The sequence below is a fragment of the Macaca fascicularis genome, chromosome 15, assembly GCF_037993035.2.
Source record: "Macaca fascicularis isolate 582-1 chromosome 15, T2T-MFA8v1.1".
NCBI lineage: Eukaryota > Metazoa > Chordata > Mammalia > Primates > Cercopithecidae > Macaca > Macaca fascicularis.
Genome location: NC_088389.1, coordinates 70,018,743 through 70,046,704, shown reverse-complemented (window position 1 = coordinate 70,046,704; position 27,962 = coordinate 70,018,743). Strand labels below are relative to the sequence as shown.

At 36.3% G+C, this 27,962-nt stretch overlaps 1 long non-coding RNA gene across 10 annotated transcripts in view; it reads right to left on the bottom strand.

The window, feature by feature from the left end:
• Nucleotides 1–27,962, bottom strand: part of LOC141406893 (uncharacterized) — a 934,563-nt gene that overhangs the window by 650,171 nt on the left and 256,430 nt on the right. For all 10 annotated transcript variants that reach the window (XR_012424656.1, XR_012424652.1, XR_012424654.1 and 7 more), the window contains exon 2: nt 18,727–18,823. This is a non-coding gene — a long non-coding RNA (uncharacterized lncRNA). The remainder of the gene's footprint in view (nt 1–18,726; nt 18,824–27,962) is intronic.

Genomic DNA, 27,962 nt, shown 5'->3' with positions numbered 1-27,962 from the left:
TGTTCATGAAATAACTAAAAGTGGAGACTGTAAACTATGGAATTCAACAAAAGCAATTTCAAATTCAACAGAAACAGAGGGGAAATAGTATACAAAGCAGGTGAAGCTAGATGGTATTTTGAGATATTTACGTGCTTTAGTTTGTGTATTTCTACCTCTGTGTTTCTCTCACATGAGGTTTAGCCCACTTCATGTGGGTTGCCTGCTCCACACCTTATTCCCTAAGGGGAGATACATGACAGAGTAGAGAATGAGTTTACTTAGAGACTCAGCCCAAGTAGAATTCAGTTCTTTTTCGCTTTTGTTGTTCAAAAACTTAAATGCTTAGGATAATTAAAAGTGTTTGCTAATGCGTAGGAGGGATAAAAGAGTATTAGAAAAAGCATACTGGAAGAAACAATAAGGAATAAAATGTTAGCCTCACGCTGAAGTTTCAACTGGGCTGAGGAGAGAGGTTTGGGAGGAGGGTTCTATAGCCTCAGAGAAGGCAGCTAGAGTTCTCAGGAGATAGCAGTCACCCAGAAAATGGACAAGGAACGGTGAGGCCTGGACACATCTGGAGGGCCTCAGTAAATAGTCCCAGTCTGTAAGTTTTATTACTGATTCTGAGGAGTTATACAAAGGAAACCATAAATCTTTCAATATCTGCACGGACAATGCTCCACATTTCTTTCCCCCATGACACCAAGGCACACATAAATCCTAAGTATTATGTCACAACCCTGCAAAGCTGAGTGAGAGTGCAAACTGCACCAATGGTCTACATTCATATTTTTTATAGCTTGTGGAAATATAAATTCAAAATACAAATTAAATAAACTATACAAAATAAATCTTAGCATGCCTGAGATTGAGACTAAGATTCATACCTAAAACAGAAAGTCATCTTGCTTGGAAAAAATTAATATATAGATGTCTGATCTTCACCTCATTTCCTAACACCTTTCTGAGAAGATTGTTTGTTTTTAATTTATTATTCTAAATTCAAATCTGATCATGCTAGACCTGCTCCAATGTCCTCAGGATAAAGCCCCAAATCCTTTGAAGGGCCACTCATCACTTCTTTGCATCAACTTTGAGGTCATCCCCTGCTCTACCCCTCTTCACACTTTGTGCTGCAGGGATGCCCAGTGACTGGCAATTCCACAAACACAATTTGCATTCCTGACTATTCTTTGCCTTGAGTGCCTTTCCCTTACTTATTATGCACAAGGGGTACTGCTTCCTCTGCCTGCCATACTCTTTCTCATCCTTCAGGGTTTGGCTTATACCTCCACTCTCTTGAAACCCTGGCTTGAATTCCTAAAAGAAAGCTGTGTAGTCCTACTCTGTGCTCCCATTTCACATGGTACCTGTTTCTTATAATGTTTCTTCTAGCACAATGCTTGGCATACCATAGGGCTCAAAATATTTATTGACTATATTAATGACTCTTGAAGTCAGCTATGACCTTGCGTTTAAGATTCATTATTTCCAAGCAATCAAAGAATGACATTGACTATGTGGTAAGAATTTAAACAGGAGCAAAGGATAGGATATCAGAACTTCAAGGGACCTGAATTATATGATTTGATCCTACCAATTCTTCCCCTAAGCTCCTTTCGAGGCAGAAGTATCTTTTATCTTTGTATCTCAGTATCTAACATGATGCTATTACATAGTAGACTCCTTAGAAATTATCAAGATAGGGAAGATGAGAAAGATATAAGAAGGAAGGGAGAGAAAATTAAAATGGAGGGAAGGATTTAACTTTCTGTGGTCAACCAATGGCAAATTTAGGATTAGGCTTCATAGTCCAGATTTAAGACTGACCACTAGCCCAATTCCCTTTTACCAGGCTAATGTATAGTACACAGAATACTCTGGGGATTAGTCAATCACCTGTGAGAAGATATTTCTTGGCAATATTACTCTACTGCTTTTCATTATATGTTGTTTAAATTCAGAACACTCCTATCATAGGAATTCAGGCAATTAAAAATTTTCCACATGAGCCATTCCTTCTTCTGGCAGAATCCAGATTATTTAATAATACTGCAGAGGAAAAAACCTCCTAGAATTTCATTTTTCAGGTGAAATTAGATATTTGCTGATGTAGATTAAACTTGCACTGGCAAATAAACTGCCACAATGTCCCTAGCCATATACTCCATGGTATGGATGTCAGATTCTTTTCAGTAAGTTTTCAAAATGACTCTCAAATATGCAACAACATCATTTCAGATTAAATGACAGTTTTGAGCACATGAAAACCCTAAACAGCATTTATCGGAGTTGGAGACACTAATATAAAAGAGTGAATAACTACAGCATGCTTAATTTGCAGTTCTTTTTCATTTCCCTACGGACAGCTCACTGTCTCTTTGCTGCTTAGGAGCTTGTTTTACAACACCACCATAAGAATTTCTGCCTCCATCTGGGCAGGTACAATCCATTTTGCCTGGTACTGAGTTACTCAATGCCTTCAGACAGTTTTGCATTGCAGGAAGACATCAGATAGCCTGACTACTTTCTAATAAAGGTGTACTGCTATAATCTGGGGCTGTAATTTACATGTTTGTCCTTAACTACATCATGTTTTGTCAATTACCACATATTTCATGTGGTAAAGTAAAGAAAAATCTCTTTTCAGAGAGGCATGGTACAGCATAAAATTGCTTTACAACTTTTTGACTCCAAGAGGTTAGGCTGAGGAAACATAGGATTGGAATATAACTGTTGAGCAAATATAGTAGTTTTCAATGACTTCAAATGCAAAATGTATTTATGTTGAGGCAATACTTACAAATAAGGCAAATATAAAATCAAACAGTTGCTTTAAAAGGCACTGGTGAGACTGGGTACGGTGGCTCATGCCTGTAATCCCAGCACTTTGGGAGGCCGAGGCGGGTGGATCATGAGGTCAGGAGATCGAGATCAGCCTGGCCAATATGCTGAAACCCCATTTCTACTAAAAATACAAAAATTAGCTGGGTGTGGTGGCATGCACCTGTAGTCCCAGCAACTAAGGAGGCTGAGGCAGAAGAATCGCTTGAACCCAGGAGGCGGAGGTTGTAGTGAGTCAAGATAGCACCACTGCACTCCAGCCTGGGTGACAGAGCGAGACTCTAAAAAGAAAAAAAAAAAAAAAAAGGGCAGTGGCAGGGTCGGGGGGGAACGTGGCAATATGACTAATTTTCATGAAGCAAGACTGTATCACATTCCAGATATATTTGAGAACATTCACTCTCTTCTCCTGGAGGCTAGCAGTCTTTTTTCCTTTAATTTTTGATGTAGCAGAGTTTCCTGGCTTATTATTTTAACCTTCCTTTATCATAACTGGAATTCTTGCTCTATCCCTTGTCCATCTGATCCAGGACCAGAGTCAAATTTCCATCCTAGAGTAATCCAACTATCCACATCTTCCAGTCCATTGTCAGGAACCATAGCTACTATTTATTGAGAACTTACTCAACTTAAGACACTGTGCTAAGCGTGTTTAGTACAAAATCTTATATATACTCAGAGAAGTCCAATGACATAGGCACTTTTAAATCTTTACCTCTATTAAGAACTTCGTGAGTTCTAAAACGGTTTCCTCTGGGTTGTCAAACAAGTCCCTCAAAGGTAATTTTTCTCTAACTAAGCCTGTGCCTCCTCCTACATTATCTTTGTCTAATTCAAGAACCTGGACTCATTCTAATCTCCTCCCCTTTCCTCCTACCCAACATCTAATTGCAAAGTTGTATCAATTTGCCACCCAGATATTTCTCAAATTTATTAGTTACTCTCAATTTTTTCTGCTACTGCTTTAGTTTAGATCCTAATTACTATGTTTATATATAATTACAATATTCTACTGCCAGTTTGCCTTTAGTTATCTCTTTTTATTATATTATTATTATTCAAATGGCGTCTCACTCTGTCACCCAGGCTGGAATGCAGTGGTGCAATTTGCACTCACTGCAACCTCTGCCTCCAAGGTTCAAGTGTGTCTTGTGTCTCAGCCTCCCAAGTAGCTGGGATTATAGACGTACACCACCATACCTGGCTAATTTTTGTATTTTTAGTATTGACAGGGTTTTGCCCTGTTGTCCCGGCTGGTCTCAAACTCCTGGCCTTATGTGATCCACCCACCTCAGCCTCCCAAAGTACTGTAATTACCGTCATGAGCCACCGTGCCCAACCTACTTATCTCTTTTCACTCTATTTTCTATACTATTGTCTGAGGGATCTCCCTAAAACATAATTCTCAACATATCACCACCCTGCTTCATTGGGTTCCCCAAAAGCCTTAGTTTTAACCAAAACTCTTTTGCAAACTCTTTGAAAATATTCCCTTTAACCCCGAGTTTCTAGCCCCCTTCTCTGCCAATTGTAGAAGAACTCTTTACTAACCCAACCATAGCCATTTTCCAAACATATTTCTGGATGTTAACATTTTTTTTTCTCTGAGCTTTCAGATTTTGATACAATGGTAGCAGGAGAAGACAATATAGAACATATTACATGAGACAGAAATCTGATGGGAGTATAGGGTAGGTCTACCACCGGGCACCCAAGATTTTATAAGTGCAAAAGTTGTCAGAATCAAAATCCGGACAAACAGAGCCAGGGAAGGCCATGAAAAGAGAGTTCTCAAGCTTGTATGCTTGATAACAAAAAAGGATGCAGCACAACCCACAAACTTGTCCAAAGACCATTGTGACCTTACACAAAAAATACTTCTACAAGGACATCTACCCAACAATTGCCTGTCCAACTTTGGACTGGTATCACCCTTGTTATTGATCTTTGTAACCAAGGATAATTATTTCAAAACAATTGGGTAATCATTTTTTCTTGTAAAAACTTTTGGCTTTCTTTACCTCTTAAAATATGCATACAATTTATTATGGGAAGTGTATTCCCATTGCAATGATCTATTCCTAAAATAAACATATTTTCTTTTTTAGAGCTTCTCTGATATTTATGATGACATAAGGATGTGGGAATCCTCTGTGGAGGGACATAAGGTATAGGGGTGAGGACTGGTAGGAGTGTAGCACTTCTTCCTGGCCAGTGTAAAGACTGGGGGGGAAATGGATTCAGCTCTCTGAAAATGCCAACTCTTCTTAATACATAGTTGAACTTGAGTATTGAAATTTATTTATTTCTTGTTGAATCTAATTTACCCACACATGATTTTAAACTCCTGTTACACTGCTTTATGCTGATCAACATGGCAATCTTTCAAGAGAACACTATCTTTCAGCAAAATAGAACTTAAAGGCAATCTGCCCAGATAGTGGCAGTCATTTGCAAATAGATGAGCTAATGAGTCTCTTAGAAAGAGCCTGAAAATGACTAATGTGAGCTAGGAGGGTACATCAGATAATGCCAACTTTTCTGAATCTCCTTTAATTGACTATGATTGACAAGTACATTAATAACTTTTATGCCAAGGGCTTGTGTCTTTTCCATTCTTTCACAAGCTGTAAACAATTTCATGCTGAGTATGATAAAAATGAAATTTTCTTGATTACAGAAAAGGAAATACTTTCAATCCCTAAAAAATTCTGGTACCTTTTATTCCAGATATTTCTATTTGGTATATCAATGTACAGTTTCACACATTTAAGAAATCGCCAATATCTTTGCTCTTTGCAGCAAAAAAGGGATAAAAAAGTTAAAACAATAAAACAATGAAAGTAAGATAATAAAGAGCTCCATTTATTTTGAATTCAGTTTTAAGTTTATAGCATGATATTTGTATGTCTTAATCTAAAATTGCTTCAGTTTCCTCAATTTTGTACAAAGGGTGATTCAATTTCAGATTAATTCAGATTGCTTTGGTAATACAGTCATTGTCTGCTGAATAAATCCATCATTATAACAATGCTGTCCATTTAAATTGCAATGCTCTGTTTTCTGATATCCTGAGGTTCGATGCTTGTTTGATTTTGCTAAAAAATTATACTATGGCTTTATAATAAATTTCTTTAAAAGAAACCATGTCAAAATCCAAGAAAATGATATTCAGCAATACTGGTCTTTAGTTTTTGTTTTTAAAAATTGTTTTCAAGATTAATCACCAAAAAATACAAAAAAAAAAGGATATATATATTTGTACCTACAAATTCCTGGGAGATATTTTCTGCAATTAACAATAAGAAAGAGACTAACAGTGTATATATAATTTATTTTTAGATGTCCTATGAGTCTTACAGTTATTAGGACAGTACATTCAACTGGAATAACAGCATGCCACATTTTCTTTAAAATTCTGACTAGTGATCTCAAATATGGAAGTGTCGAACCATCCAATGCTAAAAAGGGCTCTTGGTGCAATATCACATTTATGACCTATTTCTTTTTCTTATTCCATTTTGTGACTGTCCTATAGTTAAGATACAGACAAAGAGATTGGGAGAGTAGAGAAGCAGCAACACAAAAGTTAAGGCAATGTAATGAATGTTGATGCATACAAAATCTAGAAATCTATTTTTTATAATTGCATAAAATCAGAATATTTAAATTCTAAACATTTTCATATACATAGTGATTGGGAGTCAAAATATGCTTGGTGGGGACTCTATTCATATTGCTTTAGAAATAAGCAACTGTATCTACATTGTTTAATAAATATATATGTTCTAGAGTCATAAGGGGATTCAATATAATGTTCTTTAAAAAAAAAACCTGCAATATACTCAAATTCTTTAAGTGGCATGTCTCACTGTTAGCTAATCTGATTACTTTATAATTCATTTTGATAAAAATAAAATATTTGACCTAGTTAGAAGATACGCTGCTAAAATAAAGCTCAATCTGAAATACACATACAAAAAAGCGATTTTCATATAATATAGAAGGGACAGCTAGATTTTGTTTTATTAGAGAAACAAAAGAAAGAGTGATGCTCTAGTAGCTAATTAAAAGGTATTAAAATAGAGTCATATTAGAGAAAATGAGTATTTTATTCTACAAAGATAGCAAAGGGGGAAAAAGCAAGGAACTCAACAGTACTAAGATTAATACAATATTAAGATAGTAAGGGAAATTTATTTTGTGGGTCAATACCCTTAATTATTCACAAACAAATTTTCACAACCATTATCTATTATTAACTTCCATGTGCAAACTCAATGAAGTCATTAGGAGACTAATTTTTCACCATCTGAAAAGAATGTTATTCAAGGAAATCTTATGATCATATCTTTTCTCTAAATTAACAGTCAGAACAAAAGCCTATACATAAAAAGTTGAAAGAAAAATACTTTGAAAAGGGTGTTGTGGTGTCAGGACTGCGATTACAGTCCTGAGAAAAGTCAATGATGTCAGCAGGAACAGAAGGTCACCAAAAAATTGTAGTGGTGATGATAAAGATATTCCTGACTCAAATGGATACAATGGTTTCCCTTAAATCATCTTATTTAAACCACGCAAATAACCATCTGAAGAGGGCAGCAAACATACTGCCATCACTTAATGGACAATAAAACTGAAGCCCAGAGAAATTAAGCTCTTTGTGGAGAGTCACGTGCAACCTAACTACATTAGAATGACATTGAGTTCTCCACTGTTTGGAAAACCAATAATCATCCTGGTTGATCTGATTTTCTTAATTTGTAAAATTGTGTTAATAATTAGCATTAAAAGTTATCAAGGGTATTAATGAAATAATGTATATATGGGGCTTAAAATATTATCTGATATATGGCAAACATTATTGCCATTATTATTATTATAAGTGGTCAGTGACATTTGAACACATTGTATTAGTCAGCTTGAGCTGGTATAACAATATATCACAGACTGGATGGCTTAAGCAAAATTTTATTTTCTTATAGTCCTGGAGGCTATAAGTCCAACATCAAGGGAACAGCGGGACTGGTTTCTGGTGAGGCCTCTCCTGGCTTGCAGATGACTGCTTTCTCGCTGTATCCTCACATGGCTTTTTATCTGTGTGCATGCACTTCTGGGGTCTCTTCTCGTAGGACACCAGCAGTATTGGATTAACAGTATTGGCTCTATTGATCTCATTAATCTTAATTACCTTCTTAAAGACACTGTCTCTAAATAAAGTCACACAGGGGTGCTAGACCTTCAACATACGGATTTGGGGACCATAAACTACCCTCTGGTCTCCCAAAATTCATGTTATCTGGCATGCAAAATGCATTTACCCCATCTCAATAGTCTTAAAAGCCTTAACCCATCCCAGTATCAACTCCAAGATGCAAGTATATCTAAATATCATCTATATTATGTATAGTAAGACTTGAGAGGCAGCATTCAAAATTTGTTTGTGAATAATTCTCCTCCTCTGAACCTGTGAAACCCAAAAAGGTATGTGCTTCCAGAATAAAACAGTAGGACAGACATAGGAAAGACATTATTGTTCCAAAAGGGAGAAACTGGAATAAAGAAAGGGATGACAGATCTCAAGCAAGTCCAATACCTAGAAAGGCAAATTCCGTTAGATCTTAAATTTCCAGAGACTAATTCTCTTTGGCTTGATGCTCTGCTTTCCAGTCCCAATAGGGTGGCAGCCTCACTTTCTAGGCCCATTGGTGAGGAGTCCCACCCACTCAGCCATGGGTGGTAGTTTTGCCCCTGAGGAAATGAGCAAAGGCAGCCTCATCCTCTGAAACCAGGGAGGTGGTCCTACCCCTGAAACCAGGAAGGAGATAGCCTTGCACCCCTCCATTTGTGGGCTCTGGGCCTGCGGTGTCAGCAGGAGACCTGCTGGTCTCTGAATTGCTTTTCGGATCATTTTTCTTTCTTTCTTTTTTTTTTTTTTAAACTTTTATTTTAAGTTTAGGGATACCAGGGCAGGTTTGTTACATAGGTAACATGGGGGTTTGTTGTACAGATTTTTGCATCACCCAGGTATTAATCCTAAGACCCACTGGTTATTTTTCCTGATCCTCTCCCTCCTACCACCCTCCCCCCAAAAGATTCCAGTGTGTGTTGCTCTCTACATACTTATGTTTTGTCATCATTTAGCTCCCATTTACAAGTAAGAACAGTTGGGATTTGGTTTTCTGTTCCTGTGTTAAAGGATAAGGCATATTTTGCAGCCAGAGAGCCAGATATCTCTTTTATTCCATTCTATAGAATTTCAGAAGTCTGAAAGCCTTTCTTCATTTTGTCCCATCTTTGTTCCTTTTAGTCCAGTGGCAGGATCTCTGCTGGAGTCATCCACTTCTTATTCCTGACCTCTGCTAAGATGGCTAACTAAATTCATGGGTAACCTCTTTATGGAGTGACTGTCCAGCCACATTCTTGGTGTTCTCTACAGAACACGCTTTCTCATTTTTTAACAATATGCATTGGCTTAGAATTTTCCAAATATTTTAAGTTCTATTTCCTTTTTGCTTAACACTTCTTTCTTCAATTTATCTCTCTCCTTTTACATTTTACTTATGGGTATTATAGTATATACTACATAGAGTCATGCACTCCATAAGGGCATTTCCATCAATGATGGACCACAATACAATGGTGGTCTCATAAGATTATAATGGAGCTAAACATTTCCTATCGCCTAGTGATATCATAACCATCAACTTGGCACAATGCATCATCTTTTCTATGTTTAGATACACAAATACTTATCATTACATTACAACTGCATACATCATTTGGTACAGTAACATGCTGTACAGGTTGGTAGCCTTGGAGCAATAGGCTATACCATACAGGTGTAGACTATGCCATGTAGTTTTGTGTAAGTCTACTCTATGATGTTTGCACAATGATGAAATCATCTAACGATGGGTTTCTCAGAATGTATCCCTGTCTTTAAGTGATATATGATCACACTGTAACAAATATTACACTATGTCTCATATCTACGATTTTGTCCACTGTGTTTTCCTGGAATATGTAACGTTAAGAAATGAGAGCTCACATGCAGAAATTGAACTAACAAGTAGAAACTGTTCAACAGCAGGATAACATGCTCTGTCATATTTATGGAAGGGCAACTTATATTCCAATTTAACGAACTTTACTTTCTTTTACTACTTTTCTGCACTAATCTTATTTCTGCAACTTCTATCTGTGTAGCTCTATCCCTTTTATAGCTCCCTGAGAACACATATAGTGCAAGAATGATCGTGGAGGTGAATGAGGAGGAGTGCCTTACGTTCTGCAGTTAGAAGGCTACCTCAGACTCTAAGAGTGCTGACAACAGTGAAAAAGTGACAAAGAAGAAAGCCACTCCTCCTCTGCTAGGACCTCCCTCAAAAACCTACCATTCCATCTACACCTGAGGTTGGAATCATTGCCCAATAACTGGCTTCCGCAGAACTCTACCTCCTGTTATAAAGCCTTTATTTTCCGGACACGCAAAATAACTTCCTATGTCTGTTTGTGCCACTTTCTTTCATACCCTTCAGCTGCCACACTTTTTCATATACTTGACCATGGGTTTAAAGCTACCCTAAAACTTTTTCTGCTGCCTAAAAATACTCATTCTTCCAGACCCAGGTTAAATAGCATCTCCTGTATAGGATATTTCCCAATATCTCTGGAAGATGTGATCATTCCTTTCATACATTCACAGAACTATAACTATAATACTATAATTACTTACTGGTTTAAAGATTTGCTTCTTACACTTAGATGCAAGGTCTTGGGAGCAGAGGTGCTATCTGACTAATTTATCTATCTCCAAGGTAAACACAGTATCTGGAATATGGAAGGTACATAATAAATGTGCATGGGATGAATGAAGGAATGACTGCAGTGCATTTCTATTCCACCTGTCTGAATTCCCTCTGAACCAAAAGGTGGTATTTACCTTTATTAAGACCTGTAGTCCTCTATTACCCACTCTAGATTAAAAAGTAGAACAAATCTTTACAGAATTAAGTTCTCTTCATTACTGGGGTCCAGCATTGTCTGTGGCTATGTTTAATTTGTTAATACTTACGAAACTAATTAGCATTTTCATTCTGCATGAAAAGATCAATATAATTATAAAAATAATTAATTAAGCATTCTGTTACATTTTGTAATTTCCACATTGCCTTGCATCAGCCTCCAACTTTAGTCATCCTCTTCTCCTGAATACAATTATTAATTATTGCATTTCCCAAACCTTACATGTTGCTGGGTAGTGACAAGTTAGCTGTTCACCAAGCTTATATCTTTTCCTCTTAGACATGCAGGTAGGCTATGATTCCCTGTCTCTGTTGCTCTGTCAGGTGAGTTCTACTCAATGGAAAATGAGTAAAATTATGGTACCCCACTCCTCAGCCTGGCCTTCAAAAATGTCTATTTGTTCTCCTTATATCTTTTTCACTTCTACCAGCTTATAAAACTAATCAGGGTGATCTTGGAAGACACATTTTGAAAATAGCAAGCCCTCAGATGGAAGGAGCACTGCTCTTTGTATCTTTACTTAAATGCAAGTTGTCCATGTACCCCATATGTTTTTTTGGTTTTTTTTTTTTTTTTTTTTTTTTTACTTTAAATGACAAAGAACTGTAATTCTATTGTGTTTGAGCTATTATACACCTTGAGGTTTATTTGTTACAGAATCTAGTATTAGATTAACAAATACATTTGTTTTACTTTGGTTCATGTCAAGATAATAAGCCTACAGTGGCTAATAAAATCAGTTATAATAATCACTAAAACTTTGTATATACATATATGTAAGAAATAGAAATGGAGAAGGTAGCTTTGTGAAACTCCAACTAGTGACTCCCATAACTATGAAGGATTGCTGACAGGACTTTCATTACTGCAGATTACCCCTATTTAATAGGCAGCTCTCATGCAGCCTGTGCTCCTGCTGTTTGCAAAACTTACTTTGAATATACAACACCAATTACAGAGACTGAACACATCAAGATTTTGACATATGTCTAGAGAGTTATGCAATTAATTTTATTTATGCACTTTCTGCTTTAAATGCCCCTGAAAAGAGAAAATTGACTAATATATGTTAAAAGGAACACTCATATTTATATCTTTGCCCCAACCACACTCTTTCTCTCCACGAAAAAAAAGGAAGGAAAAAGAGAAAAGGAAGAAAGAAGGAAAGGAGGAAGAGAGAAATGAAGGAAGGAAGGAATCCAGCTGAAATAAAATAAGCAGACTCAATATTGGAGTTTTCAGCGAGGGCAATAGACGATAAAATTCTCTTGAATGTTCTATAGTCATTTATTAGCTACAGAAAGCTACAGAAAAACTTAGAGACTATGACCAGTGCCAGAGAAGGCTGAGAGGCCTGACACTTCTCTTGAATTCTAGGACAGCAAAGCATTTATTAGTATCTAGATATGCATATTTAATTATGCTGCAATAACAATTTTACTGTCATTCCTCAAAGTTGAGAAGAAACAAACTATACCCTATTCCTTTCTCAGTGATCCTCTGATATAGCTTGGGGCAGCATATAATGATAGTACCACGAGTGTCTCCTTGGCATTTACATACTAATGATACTGTGCAATTAAATTATATAATATTGTGTGATAAGCCCCTTTTGCACCTAGGCAAAAATGTATACATATTATAGTGCAATTGTTCTCACTTCTCAAGAGAGATCTATAAATCTTGAGATTTTGCCTTTTACATTAGAATAAATCCTCCACTCACTTATTCATGTATTTAATGAATACATTTTCAAAGCTATTATATGCATTGAATGACTATTTTTACACTCCGATACCTTTTTAAAGTTGACATCAAAAACAAATTTTGGTGTGTATAATTTTAAAGAATATAATTTTGGGGTTACTATATATTTTATTTATGTTTAGGTATATGTTCCTTAAAATCTTTGGTATACAGATATTTTAATCTGTCATCTTATTAGAGGAAATCCAAAAGAAGATGAGGATGGATGGAGAAAAGCTTGATCAAGTGATGAACAACAGGGGGAAAAAGACAGTAGCATTGTTATAAGTTTAACACCTGAAAGAAATAAGGTACGCCCCCTTTATTTCTTCCTTAAGCTCCCTTGTTTTGCTCTCTTTGGACTGTCCCTATAGAAGCTTCATTTTATTCCTGACTCTTCCCTTTTTAAGCCTCACCAAGGTTTTTATCCCCCAGGACAGCATACCCTGGGAAGTAAGGACAAGAATGAGAACCATGTCTTTGTATTGTAAAGTGAAAGAGGAGCTATTATGAAAGGAAAAGCAGAAAAGCAGAATTGGCAGACTGTAATTGGAATATCATTTGGAATCTTTTAGGAAAGACTGTACAGAAAACCTGAAAATTTGGAAGTTGTTTCCTTGAAAACTCAATTTGTATATCATCTCCACCACCAAGTTATAAAGCTATATAAAACTAAAACTTGGTGGTAGAGATGATATGTAACTGAGAAGCAAGTGCTCAGAAGTGAGGAGAGTAAGTGATGGGGGTGCCAGGTGAGTGTACCAATATGTAAATGGCATTCGATTATAGAAATCACCAAAAACCCGAATAACTCTGAAGCCAGAATGGCTGACTGCATGGTCCATGACATCAGAAGTACCTGGGTGTGAATCCCTGTCCCTTCTTTGCCACTAACTAGCTGTGACATTTTAGAAAATCTGTTGTATCTGTCTCAGTCTGTCTCCTTATCTTTCCAATTTCAGCTGAAGTACGATGCCCAGGAAACATTTTCTAATCTTTGCCATTCCTCTCCTTCCAGTGAAATTGAGCAATTTTCTTATTTGCTCCTTGTTCTTAGAATGAAGTTTTATGCTATTACTGTATATTTAAAAGGTTTTTTTGAGAGGGTTTATGTTTTTATTTTTGTATTTTTACATTTATCTTATTTGTCTTCCCTATGAGAGAGTGAGCAACTGGGGGGCTATTTGCTATCTCCCTCTCCCTTGCCTGAAGTAATAGGTGACACAAAAGAAACGCTAAGTAAATGTTTGTTGAGTTGGTGACTGAAATGTGATCATTATATTTATCTAAGAGGCTTAAGGGAATTAAGTGAGATACTGTGTGTTGAACATTGAGTTGAAAATGCCAGCATGTATGCTTAGGAATAGGAGATGCATTAAAGAAGTGACAGGGAGAATGATAAAATATGGCAATTGTAGTAAGCAGCCAGCTATGAGATATATTAAGGCATACAATAAGCTTGCATTCTGCTAGTCAGACAATGCACAAACTGTAGTATTAAGGGATAAGGTAAAGATGCAATCTCAGGCTGTGTCCCAGAACGCTAGTGTCATAGTCAAAACAGTCATTTTAGTAGGGAGCATTCTTTGTAGAATAATTGCCACTTAAAGATAACTGAAGACTCCATTATGGAGCAGGAGAACACTGCATCCATAAGACATCAAGGCATTCTTTGACTACTATGGGAATTAAATATAGATCTAAAATCTTCTCCAAAATAAAGATCCAAGGAGGTATACTAAAGATGGAAAAAAAAATGTGTCTTGAATGCAAAATGAGGATAGATCAGGTGAGGGATTGAGCGAAGGGCAGGAGACAATGAAGAATATCTTGTAGATTATACAGGTTTGGATGTTGTTATCTTGGGAGAAGCTTTAAGGCATCCACTTATTGTTTTATTTGCATAGTCTGATGTGGTTTTTAAAGTTTATGTTGAATGCTGTTAAGAAAGGCAAGAACTCTGAAGTTCGTCTCAGGGTTTATTATTCCTGTTGTCTTTTATTTGCAGTCTTCACACTGCACATGCATGAAAGGTAAATGCTGTAGCAAAACGAATTGGAAAAAAGGAACAAATGTATGCATTGCTCTGTAATGGATGGACAAAAAGGATAACAGAGCTGGTGACGGATCACTGGAGAACGTGGTGAGGAAAATAGTATAAAGAGTAAGATGTGCGAGACGAGATGCTTCTATATGGTACATGTGTAATATCTAGGCAACCACAGTGGCATTCTTTGTTTAAGGACCCAGTGAATCTTGTCGAGCTAAGATTAACTTCCTAAAGGAGCCATAGTGTGCTAAACATTCATGAGTAACACATTCACGGAAGAATGCGTGACTTCATTGGGACATATATTCTGCCCTGTACAGTGGCTTAATAGTAATAGCTAAAAAAGTAGAGCTTATTCATCTTTCACATAACATTCAGCACAGAAGGAGTCCTGGACTGTTTTGCTCTATAAATTAAGGCAGTAAGCTAGACCCTTTCTATGTTGTTATTCTACCACATCTAGACAGTTATCTTCGTCTGTGTGATACAAGCTGGCTCACCAGGACATCTCATTCCGTATCTAATTTCCAAGTTAGTCAAGGAAGAAGGAGAAACAGACATTCAGACCCTTGAAGGATATCACCTAGTAATGGTATATATTGTTTTAGATAACATCACATTGGCCAGAACTTAGACACAAAGCCACACCTAGATACAAAGGAGGCTGGACATATCTCTATTTCTTTCTATCTATCTATCTATCTATCTATCTATCTATCTATCTATCTATAATGCTTGTTTGTTTGTTTGTTTGTTTTAGACGAAGTCTCGCTGTTTTCCCCCAGGCTGGAGTGCGATGTCATGATCTTGGCTCACTGCAACCTCCGCCTCACGGGTTTAAGCAATTTCCCTGCCTCAGCCTCCCGTGTAGCTGGGATTACAGGCACCTGCCACCACGCCCGGCTAATTTTTGTATTTTTAGTAGAGACAGGGTTTCACCATGTTGGCCAGGCTGGTCTAGAACTCCTGACCTCAGGTGATCTGCCCACCTCGGCCTCCCAAAGTGCTGGGATTATAGGCATGAGCCACCTCGCCCAGCCGCTTTTGTTTTTAAAAGAGGTTATTGACTAGCTACTGAGCGAGGCTTAATCACTGATAATTGATTTAAATGAAAGATGACATACAAATAATTGGTGAAAGTTAATAAGCACACTGGTAAAAAACAAGAATGTGTAGAAGATACCTGAAACATTTTTTTTCAGAAGATATTTTCCTGAGAAGTTTTATAAAGCACATGAAACAGGCCTACTCTGCTGATGCTTTTCAAAGCCTAACTCATCAGGTGAAGATAAATTAAATGTTTAGCAGTTTAAACAAAATAAATATAGGCTGGTTGTTCCAATACGTGCTTATACTGGTGGCTGCCATAAAAACAAAACCTTTCATGATTGGAAAATTGAATTACCCTGGGATAAGGAAACAGTTGTACCAGTTGCACGCTGTCTTAGTACCAAGATTGGCCCTATTGTTTTCTAACCTTGTAACTTAACAAGCTAGTATTTTCTATAAATCTATTTGTATTAATCTGTAAAAGGAGGATACAAAATACTAAACAGAACTAGAATGAGGATTTGATAAATTAATATATATACGAAAGCAACTGGTTATTAAATGGTTTTGATAAACATTAGTAAAATCAGAAACCCTATTATTAACTTGACCAGCATGTTTTATTTTTACGTAGTTGTTCCATCAACTTCTTATAAGTACGTGGAATCAAATTCTGTACAGAGTTACTCTACTGCCTAATAAGTGTAGAGAACTATTATTAAATCTTGTCTTATTCTTAGCTATCTCTCTTAACAGTTACATAATAAAATTGTTCAATTCTATCTCCAACAATAAAACTTCCAAATAGACTGTAAAACTTTAATCTTCAAGATGAAAATATGGCAGTTAGTGGGGTATACCAGAATTGCTCTGGTTCTGAATAATCATGTTTAAAATGCAAATTCTTAGAACTCAACCTATCTTACTGAAGCAGAATCCCTCAAACAGCATCTGCTACCCTCTGTATTTAATATGCTTTCCAGGTGGTTATAAACACTTTAAATCTTGAGAATTGTTGGCCTAGAGAAGCAAATGTTAAAAAGTCTTGTGATAAAGGAACATTGTCACACAGGTGATATGAACAAACCTAAGGTAAAGATCTATTGCTTCTGGCATGGTAATAAATGCATAAAATGCTTATTTTCCTGGTTAGATACTTCTGATCAAGATGAGGCTTCCTTTCACCTCCTCTCCGCCAACCTCGTGAGTCACACCAATCTTCTGAAACAATTTTGTCCTTATTCTGGAATATTCCAAGAAGTTCCTCATAAATATCTGGGGGACTTGCATGTCATCAAACCTATTTGTAGATCTAGATATATAGCTAATATGAAAGATCGCCAGCAATGTTCTAAGCAGTAGGTGATTTACACATATGCTTTGTAATCTTCAAAATGTAAGCAATCTGACTGTTATGAATCTCTCATTATAATGAGAATTCTGAGGCTAAAAGATGTTTAGTAACTTGATCACTATCTCAAAGTAGGTAAGACAGAAGCAAATATAGGGTTATTACAGAGAAAAAGCAGAAAGAATTGTGCTCCTACACAGAGAGAATTCTATTTTTAAAAAACTTTTAAAATCAATCCAAAGCTGGACATCAAGTGGGAATTTGGAAATGTTTGGTTAGGAGCTTCTGTAAAAATTTTTTAAGATGCTTGAATTGAAAAGTAATATAGCATAGGAGTGACACAGACATTTATGCAGGTGTTCTCAGAATGGAAATAATAAAAAATAGCTTTAGTAAAGAATTGCCCAGATTCCTTTCCCATGGTGCTCTGGAAGAAGTCTGTCCTTATTGATGTTGGAGAGTCTAGTCTAATATCTTCCAGGCATTCACTAATTTTATAGGCTTTTTCCTATTAAAAAGTGAAACTACACATTGAAACCTGGAGATAATTGAAGACTGCTCCTCTGAATCTCAAACTGAGAGTTGGCTTTCCTTTCCCCCCTTTTTATAACATAGAAAGTAAAAATGTAATCTTCAGCAACAGACATGGTATCTGCTCCCACAGAAAGGGTGCTGTTACTAATTCAGAGGCAAGACTACAGGCATGACTACCACAGAGAGAATGCTTTACACACTTCCAAGGCATCACTGTTGAATAACTCAAACAAATCTGACTCACAGAGACAGAGGACATATGTGGTTCATGATCACCAGGATAGACTGGTTTGAACTTTTTCAGGCAGGCTACCTAAAACAACTAATTCTAATGGTACTGCTGAGTCCCAGGAACAAAAGAACCTGTGTTCTGTCATTTACAAACTAATATCCCAAATGCATACTGGAATTCTAAAGGTTTCAACCAGAAATCTGAAATTTCCTCAAACAAATGTCTTCTATGTAAAAAAAAAAAAAAAAAAAAAAAATGCATATTTGAGCTTAAATTTCCATTATGCTGAATGGAATGTTTCAGATAAACATTTCTTTAATTACAAATCCTCATAGATAGTGCTATAACAAAATAGTGGCTTATATTTTAAATATTCATCCAAGGAGGCAGCATGACAGTGATAGAGTAGATTTTGCAGTCAAATCACTCTTGAGCCATTTGCTAGTTTAATGAATTTGGATGAGGTTTTAATTTCTCTGAACTTCTGTTTCCACATCTTTACTCTGTGGATAATAATACCTACCTCTTAAGGCTGTTATGGTAACTTATTGACTAATATAATGTACATACACATAGTGAGAAGTTAAGAACAAATTTGAGTCTGCAATTGTGCCCTACTCCACTTCAGGAGCCAGAAAATAATCACCACAAAATAATAAAGACTTTTTGTTGAATCTCAAACTTGTAGACTGGGTTACAAAATTCTGTATTTTTTATTTCATTATCTGCTCATAAGAAGAAAACCCATACATACACACATACACGCATGTCTGTATATTTGTATATAATATGCATATTATATATAAATTTCCTTTATATATAATATATATATATAAAATATGTATATATAGTATGAAATTCTCATTCCATTCTTAAAGGGTCAACATATTAAGAATAACTTTCTCTTACCACAACATGAAGCAATTTCAACATGGATGCTCCAACTTCATTTGAGATACCTCACATATAAGGATCCTATATCTTGAAACCATCTCCAGTGGATTTCCTAGACGAAATGAAACAGAAACTCTTGGGAACATGGAAAATAAAAACCCACCTTCTTTCAGTAGTGCTCATCTAAAATTCCACATCTTACTCCATCTTGCTGGTTTTGCCCTAACTAAAAAAATGTGTACTTCCAATCCAATTTGATGTACCCATCCTTAATGACACTACTGCTTGCATTTTCAGGTAATGCATTTTATTATATGTGTTTTCATAAATCAATGAGTATTCTTAAATATATGTTAAAAATCAACTAAATATCAGAAATAGCATATAGATGATGAGAAAAAGGAGGAATGCAATCAAGTTATAATGTGTTAGAGAAAGAAAAGTCATTTGAATATATAGCTTTTCTCTTTTTAAGATGCTTGTGGATGTCTAAAAGTTGAATGAATAAGAACCATAATATTGAAACACATTTATCTATTTCCATTCATCACATTAGTATAAAATATATGACTCTGTACCTATATATTCTAGCATTGATAATTTTGCAAGCTAAATCCTCATTTATAAATTTGCCAGGTATTTTGCTCTGTTGCCAAATTTGAGCAATTTTCTGACAATATTCTTAGAAGAGTCACACACACACACACATACATATATGTACATGAACATACACACACCACTTAAAAGTCAAATTTATTGCAGGAAATTATACTGCAATCACATAAACTACAATGAAATCACATTTATTCGTCAGCCTAGGTCTATACCCTTTAATAGCTGTTTTGGTTTCATTACAATAGAATCTTCTATAAAATAATGAAATAAATCTTGGTTATGCAAATCGCAGTATTGAAAATACTGAAACCTGATTGTGTAAAACATCTCAAGCTCAAGGAGACATGTCATAGTCGTCAATTTAAAAATAGTCACTCTAAAATAAATTCTGTTGCTTCACTCTCTTAGTGCCTTCCTGGATTTCTATTTTTACAAATATAGTAATTACAACGGTACTAGATGGCACAAGTAGATCTCTCATCCTAAAAGTTAGATATTCAAAAGGGTCCACTGGGCCCATTAAATAATATTGACATCTCAATTCCTCTTATCGGTTCACTTCAGGTACAGACTGAACAATGAAAGTTGCTTCTATTTCCCCTTCAATAGAAGCTGAGTAAGAAATTTGTTTTTTTAAGTTATTGTCTCTTAGCCCCAAACCTAAAGCAGTATTTAGAGGGAAATTTATAGCATTAAATGCCCACAAGAGAAAGTGGCGAATATCTAAAATCGACACCCTAATATCACAATTAAAAGAACTAGAGAAGCAAGAGCAAACTAATTCAAAAGCTAGCAGAAGACAAGAAATAACTAAGATCAGACCAGAACTGAAGGAGATAGAGACATGAAAAACCCCTCAAAAATCAATAAATCCAGGAGCTGGGTTTTTTAAAAGATTAACAAAATAGACCACTAGCCAGACAAATAAAGAATAAAAGAGAGCAGAATCAAATACACACAATAAAAAATAATAAACGGGATATCACCACTGATCCCACAGAGATACAAACTACCATCAGAGAATACTATAAACACCTCTATGCAAATAAAGTAGAAAATCTAGAAGAAACAGATAAATTCCTGAACACATACACCCTCCCAAGACTAAACCAGGAAGAAGTTGAATCCCTGAATAGATCAATAACAAGTTCTGAAATTGAGATAATAATTAATAGCCTACCAATCAAAAAAAGCCCAGGACCAGATGGATTCACAGCCAAATTCTATCAGAGGTACAAAGAGGAGCTGGTATCATTCCTTCTGAAACTATTCCAAGCAATAGAAAAAGAGGGACTCCTCCCTAAATCATTTTATGAGGCCAGTATCATCTGGATACCAAAACCTGGCAGAGACGCAACAAGAAAAAAGAACATTTCAGGCCAATATCCCTGATGAACATTGATGCGAAAATCCTCAATAAAATACTGGCAAACTGAATCCAGCAGCACATTGAAAAGTTTATCCACCACGAACAAGTCGGCTTCATCCCTGGATGCAAGGCTGGTTCAATATATGTAAATCAATAAACATAATCCATCACATAAACCAATGACAAAAAGCACATGATTATCTCAATAGATGCAGAAAAAACCTTCGATAAAATTCAACACCCTTTCATGCTAAGAACGCTCAATAAACCAGGTATTGATGGAACATATCTCAAAACAATAAGAGCTATTTGTGACAAACCCACAGCCAATATCATACTGAATGGGCAAAAACTGGAAGCATTCCCTTTGAAAGCCAGCACAAGACAAGGATGCCCTCTGTCACCACTCCTATTCAACATAATATTGGAAGTTCTGGCCAGGGCAATCAGGCAAGAGAAAGAAATAAAAGGCATTCAAATAGGAAGACAGGAAGTCAAATTGTCTCTGTTTGCAGATGACATGATTGTATATTTAGAAAACCCCATCATCTCAGCCCCAAATCTCCTTAAGCTGATAAGCAATTTCAGCAAAGTCTCAGGATAGAAAATCAATGTGCAAAAGTCACAAGCATTCCTATACACCAATAATAGACAGAAAGCCAAATCATGAGTGAACTCTCATTCAAAATTGCTACAAAGAAAATAAAATACAGGGATGTGAAGGACCTCTTCAAGGAGAACTACAAACCATTGCTCAAGGAAATAAGAGAGGACACAAACAAATAGAAAAATATTCCATGTTAACGGATAGGAAGAATCAATTCGTGAAAACAGTCATACTGCCCATACTAATTTATAGATTCATGCTATCCCCATCAAGCTACCATTGACTTTCTTCACAGACAAAACTACTTTAAATTTCATATGGAACCAAAAAAGTGTTCATATAGGCAAGACAGTCCTAAGCAAAAAGAACAAAGTTGGAGGCATCATGCTACCTGACTTCAAACTATGCTACAAGGCTCCAGTAACCAAAACAGCATGGTATTGGTACCAAAACAGATACATAGACCAATGAAACATAACAGAGACCTCAGAAACAACGTCACACATCTACGACCAGCTGATCTTTGACAAACCTGACACAAACAAGCTATGGAGAAGGATTCCCTATTTAATAAATGGTGTCGGGAAAATTGGCTAGCCATATGCAGAAAACTGAAGCTGGACCCCATCCTTACACCTTATACAAAAATTAACCCTAGATGGATTAAAGACTTAAACATAAGACTTAAAACTAAATCTATATTTCTATATTCTGCTTTGATATTTTGGGTTTAGGACTCGGCACACCACTTTCCTTTGCCAGCTGGCTTCCTTAGATTCTGCATTGGGGGTTGGGAGGGCGCTGGAGACAGGCTGTGGGGGTGAAGAAAGGGAGAAAGGAGCTTATTTTTTCCTGTTACCTTGCTGTCAGCATTGTTTAGCAATCATCCTGCACCCTGTCAGTGGCAGTCATTTCTGCCTACAGATTTTTCAAATTCTCCCAGAACCAGCTTATTCTGACCTGACAGAGGTGCCATCCCCAGGTGGCTTGTATCTCGTCCTAAGAGTTCTTGAGTTTGAGTTCCCAAGGCCTCTCCTAAGAGCTCCTGAGATACCAACACTGGCTGCATAGCAACACTTCTGAGAAGTGTGATACAGAGATCTACAAAGTCCCTTTTCCAAGCTCCCAGTGCCCCAGCTTTTCATTTTGTTCCCCAAGCCCTGAGGGTGGAGATGCTTCCTGAGACTACTCTCTGTATAATCTCAGGGACCTCTTTTTCCTCTTCCAGCTCTCCAACAAATCTTTAATCCATCCTTTATACTAAAATTTCCTTGTTAAAACAACAAGTATGGGGTAAAGGATATGAACAGACACTTATCAAAAGAAGACATTTACACGGCCAAACACATGGAAAAATGCTCAACATCACAATCATTACAGAAATGCAAATCAAAAACACAATGAGATACCATCTCACACCAGTCAGAATGGTGATTATTATAAAGGGTCTCTGATATTAGTTCTCAAACACATTTTTCAGAGAAGTGTGTGGATGGAGACCCATCCACCCACACACTTATGGGGCATAGAGACCCACAAAGTAGGCAGCAGCAGAGATAGACACTCAGTGGCCACTTGGTACAGGAAAGAAACAAAGATGGCAGGAGAACCAAAGCCTCATCAACCCTTACTCTTAAAGAGTTAAAATCATGGGTTCAATATCTATCCATCTAAACATTTTAACGGTTAAGGGTATGTGTTTTGGCAACACAAAGACAAGTGCTCAAATTTCAACCTCACTACTTTCTAGTTGTTCTATTTCTTAGTTTTTTCATCTATAAAATGGATTTAATGACACTGTGATATACAGCTTTCAAAATGGCTGCAATAATTCCTGCCATCTCTGTACATACTCTCTTTGCAATGAATTTTTTCCATTTTCATCTTTCAAAGCTAAAATTTATCCATTCTCTTAAATATAAGCTTGTCTAGTGATTTGCTTGGCCACTAAAATGTAGAGGAATGTGACTTATGAGCCTGGAACATGCGAGGACTTGCATCTTCTCCTCTCGCCCTCCTAGAACTCTTCCGCCACCATAGGAGAAAACCACATTGGCCTGTTCAAGACCTATGGCCCACTGATAGGTAGCACCAACATCAGACATAGAAGTAGCCACGTTAGACCATCCAGATTCAGTGGAGCTGCCAGATGACTGTAGCTGCATGAAAATTCCAGGAGAGATAAGTAGAAGTGCCACCAAGCTGAGCCTCAGATCAAAGTGCATGCCCACAGAGTTAAAAGCAAATAAAACAATACTTGTTTTAAGTCATTAAGTTTTGAGGTGGTTTGTTATGCAGTGACAAGTTACCCATTACTGATTCAAATCACTACCTTCATAGTATTCTTTTAAGGATTGAAATAAAAGATGTATGTAAAATGTATGCACAATGTCTGGTATTGGCACAGAATAACTCTCCAAATGTTTACTGGGTATAGAAATGACATTCCCAGCATCATCATGGGATAAACAATGACTGGCCATAATGAATACTAATGAGGAATGTACTCACTCTACAAGAGTTAAATATTGGGGTACATATGTTTGATCTGAGACTACTGGTTCAAAGTAAAAGAGAGGCATGATTGAATTGAACATTTATCATTAATACTGAGATTCTTTGAAATTCTTTGAGTATCATTACTACTCAGATATTTTTCTGGGAACTTGAATTAAGGTAAATGGGTATGAGGAGATAGAAAGTTGTCTTAAATCAGTGCTTAAACGTTTAGGAATCAGGGTCTATATATACTCTTTAAAATGAAGAGCATTCATTTATGTATATAAATTTTCATTTATCACATTAGAAATGAAAGCTGAGAAAAACTTTTAACAATTGTCATTGGTTATCAGTTAATTATTATGACAATATTAATTTAAAAATAAAAATAAACCCATAAAACAATAACATAAATGACACATTTTTATGAAAGATAATTATATTTTCTAAAACAAAAAATTAGGGAGGAGAGTGAGACTGTCTATATTTTTGTAAATTTCCTTAAAATCTGACTTAATAGAAAATAGCCTTATTCAATCTTCATTTAACCTGTATGATATATTATTTTGATGGAAACCTATGAAGAAAATCTAGTCTGATATAGACATGTATTTTTGGAAAAAAGAAAGAGATTTTTACTGCTTTTAAACTTATTGTAGAATTCGTCTTTGATAGCATAGCAACATTTTATGAGAAGTAGTTTCTAAAAGATCAGTTACAATATAAAATCTAAAACCTCATCCAGCAACTTTTCATAATATTATATTAAAATCCACTGGCTATCTCTTAATGTGAATGGATCTTTATCTATGACTGCTTGGTCATCATGCATTGGTGACCTAGAAAATATTGGTTCACTAAATCAAGCATAATCAAATTATTAACATACAGAAAATACTAAAAAGTATTCCTGTTAAAATTACAGCTAATCTTATCAGAATGATTTTAAAGTATTGGGAAGTGTTACACCTATGGTGGCACAAAGAATTTTCAAAATTTTAACCTTTACTTCAAAGCTGAAATTCGATCACTAGCAACAAATACAAATACAAAATAGTTACTTTCCTTGAAGTTACAAGATCAATTTGTTTATTTTTGAGAAATATATGCCAAATACCTTAAGCCTCAATAGCTTTAATTTGACTATTAGTTACACTTTTATGTTAAAATGATGTTAAATGAAAAAGTAGCTAGTTCAGTGTGCAACTCAATTACAAAAGTGTTTTTTTGTTCAAGAAAACATCATACTTCAGTTTGCAGCAAAATTGCTTTATGCATACTTCACATTTCATCACAAAGGATATTAAGATGGTGTTTATTCAGAGAACAAGTTATAAAAAATAATGCATACTACTTCATAAAGGACATTGTTAATTGACCTGTCTTTTTGTTTTTTTTGCTTGGTTACTTTAAGGAAATGACAGTGGAAAATACAGTGACTGCTACTAACAGTCTGGTGTTGCCATATTGAATTGTGCTAAGATTCTGGAAATTTTATCTACCATTGCCTTTGCACCATCATGGAAATTGTTAACACAATGATGAAACAAATAATACCTTAGTCTTATCTTAAAAATAGTTTTCACCTAGCACATGGCTCAAAAGGATCTTGGGAACGTCCATGGTACAAGGACAAGAATTTTGAGAATGGCTATCAAATATTGACTTAAAAACAAAAACTGAAGTGTTTCTAGGAACTTGAGTATAAACAATCCTCTTTCAGGCCAGAGTGGAGATACCACTTTCCACCTCCAGTAACATCACTGTGGTGAGTTATACGAGATTTAGATTAAGATTTAAAATAACTAAGGCTGGACCAAGGGAAATTGCCTTGCTCATAATTGCTTACCCCATACCTGGGACTCTAATGACTCATACACAACCGATGTCAAAAACTGTGAATCAACTGAGGGAATTGGCAAAAGAGGGACAAAGATAGAGAAAGAAAGTGAGAAGGACACAGAAGACCCATGAAGTTATAGACAAAAAGAAATCAATAAATATAGGGAGAGAAGGAGGAAACTGTGAAAGGAGGGAGACAAAAACAGAAACAGTCATGGAGTCAAAATGAGAGAGAGAGAGAGAGAGAGAGAGAATGTTTTAAGGACAGAAAAGCCAACAGAGATAGACAGGCAAAGAGAAACAGAGTCAGATAGAAGGAGACAGAGAATAAGAATATACTACCATATTAGATTGTCAATGAAAGGGAAGGGAAAAATCTTTACTTTGACATACTTTTCAAGTAGTCACAGATTTTCTCTCTTTTCTGTGAGGCTAGTTTACTATTGATGCATGGGAGTGTCTGCTTGCATGTGGATTAGGAAGATTGTTGCCTTTTCCTTCTGCCATGACCTGAAAGCCACACTGACTGTTGATGGAGGTAGTAAGGGATGTCCTGCAGTAGAAGACAGACCTAGGAATCTGCAGCATAAAAGAGGGGTCTTGTTGCATGAGAATGAGATCTGGCACTGGGCATCTTCCAGGGTGACATAATTGCCAGGCTGAATGAGAGATGTAGTGTAAGTGCTTTACTTTGTCACTTAAACAATCTCGCTGGTAAAGGCCTAAAGAAACTGAATCTTCAGGAGAACTAAACATATAATTTTCCCTTTAACCACAATAGGGAATTGCCACTGGTCCTCTCTACCAAACATTAGGCATGTTCAGATTCTTAAATGGAGACACAGTAAGGAACCACTTTGGATGTATGTATATATAGAGAGATAAGGTCTTGCTATGTTCCCTAGGCTGGTCTCAAACTCCTGACCACAAGCAATCCTCACACCTTGGAATTGGGATTACAGGCATGAACGACCATGCCCAGTCCCAGCTCACATTTGAAAACAAGATTACAAACAAGTAATTCCTAAATATTAGCACTATTATTGGGAAACACACAGAAAGACAGAATGCTATATTCATTGTAAGTAAACGGCAACAGGTTAAAAAAATAAGTGACTGTGTCATTACAGTCTGTTCCTATTAGTGTTCACATTGTCTGAAAGGAAGAGTGGGGAGTGGTCAATAAGATTAGGTTTCATATCAGTCCATGGCATGAAAATGGGAATTCTGGGCTGCTATTTACCATTATGAAGACAAAGGCAATTTGGTATCAAGTGTCTCTAAGGACAGGAAAAGCTGTATGAAGCTGTATGTAACATTAGGTGGAGGGGGAAAAAACATGAGCAGGGAGAATGAAAGAACTACCAGCACCAGCTGTTGTGATGCCAAACAGGAAGATGAGCTCTCCTTGTGCTCTTGCCAATTCAGGTTAATGTTTAACAACTTAAAACTGTGCTCTGATTTTTATTAAAGTGGCACGTTTTTGTCTGGAAGTGGCACCGTTCCTTTATCTGTAAAGTGAAGTGCTGGAATCACACTGGTATATCACAAACCATTCTGTATAATGCTTGTGCACTAGAAGATGCTAACATAATCAAGTTTGACAAATATTTATTTCCTTCCTTCCTTCCTTCCTTCCTTCCTTCCTTCCTTCCTTCCTTTCCTTCCTTCCTTCCTCCCTTCTTCCCTCCCTCCCTCCTTCCCTCCCCTCCCCTTCCTTTCTCCTTTTCTTGCCTTTCTTCCTCTCCTTTCCTTATCATTCCCTCACAATCTACTTAACATAATAAACATTCTAAGACTACCACAATGAAAGATAATATTTAACAAATTGATTTAAACACAGAATTTCTTTCTCTTTTTTCATATTGCCATCTCTTGGGATGATAACATTACTCTGGGAAACACTTTATGAAATGCTAAACTTGATACTTGCTAAAAACCCTTATGAATGCAGGATTCTATAATTCTAAGCAGTACTAAGTGGGAGCACAGGAAATTGTCCCCTAAATTAGTTCTATTTGCCTCTGTAACCCAAGTGTCTTGACTCAGCATATTCAGAAGCCTGGCAGTTGAGGGCCATGGAGAATAGCCTATTATTTAGCCTCTTTGGATAACATCAACATCGCACTAAGACACTGCATGTGAAGCATACCCTGGGAGGTGCTATTATCTTACCACCACTTAATTTTTAGGTCAATGAGCACAAGAGGAGATTTCCTTTTGGAAAAAATCAGGAAATTAATTTAGGATTGCAGGAATTACATACAATTCCCCATGCAATGCAATGTCAAATTTCAAAAAGTACAAAGGGATGCACAT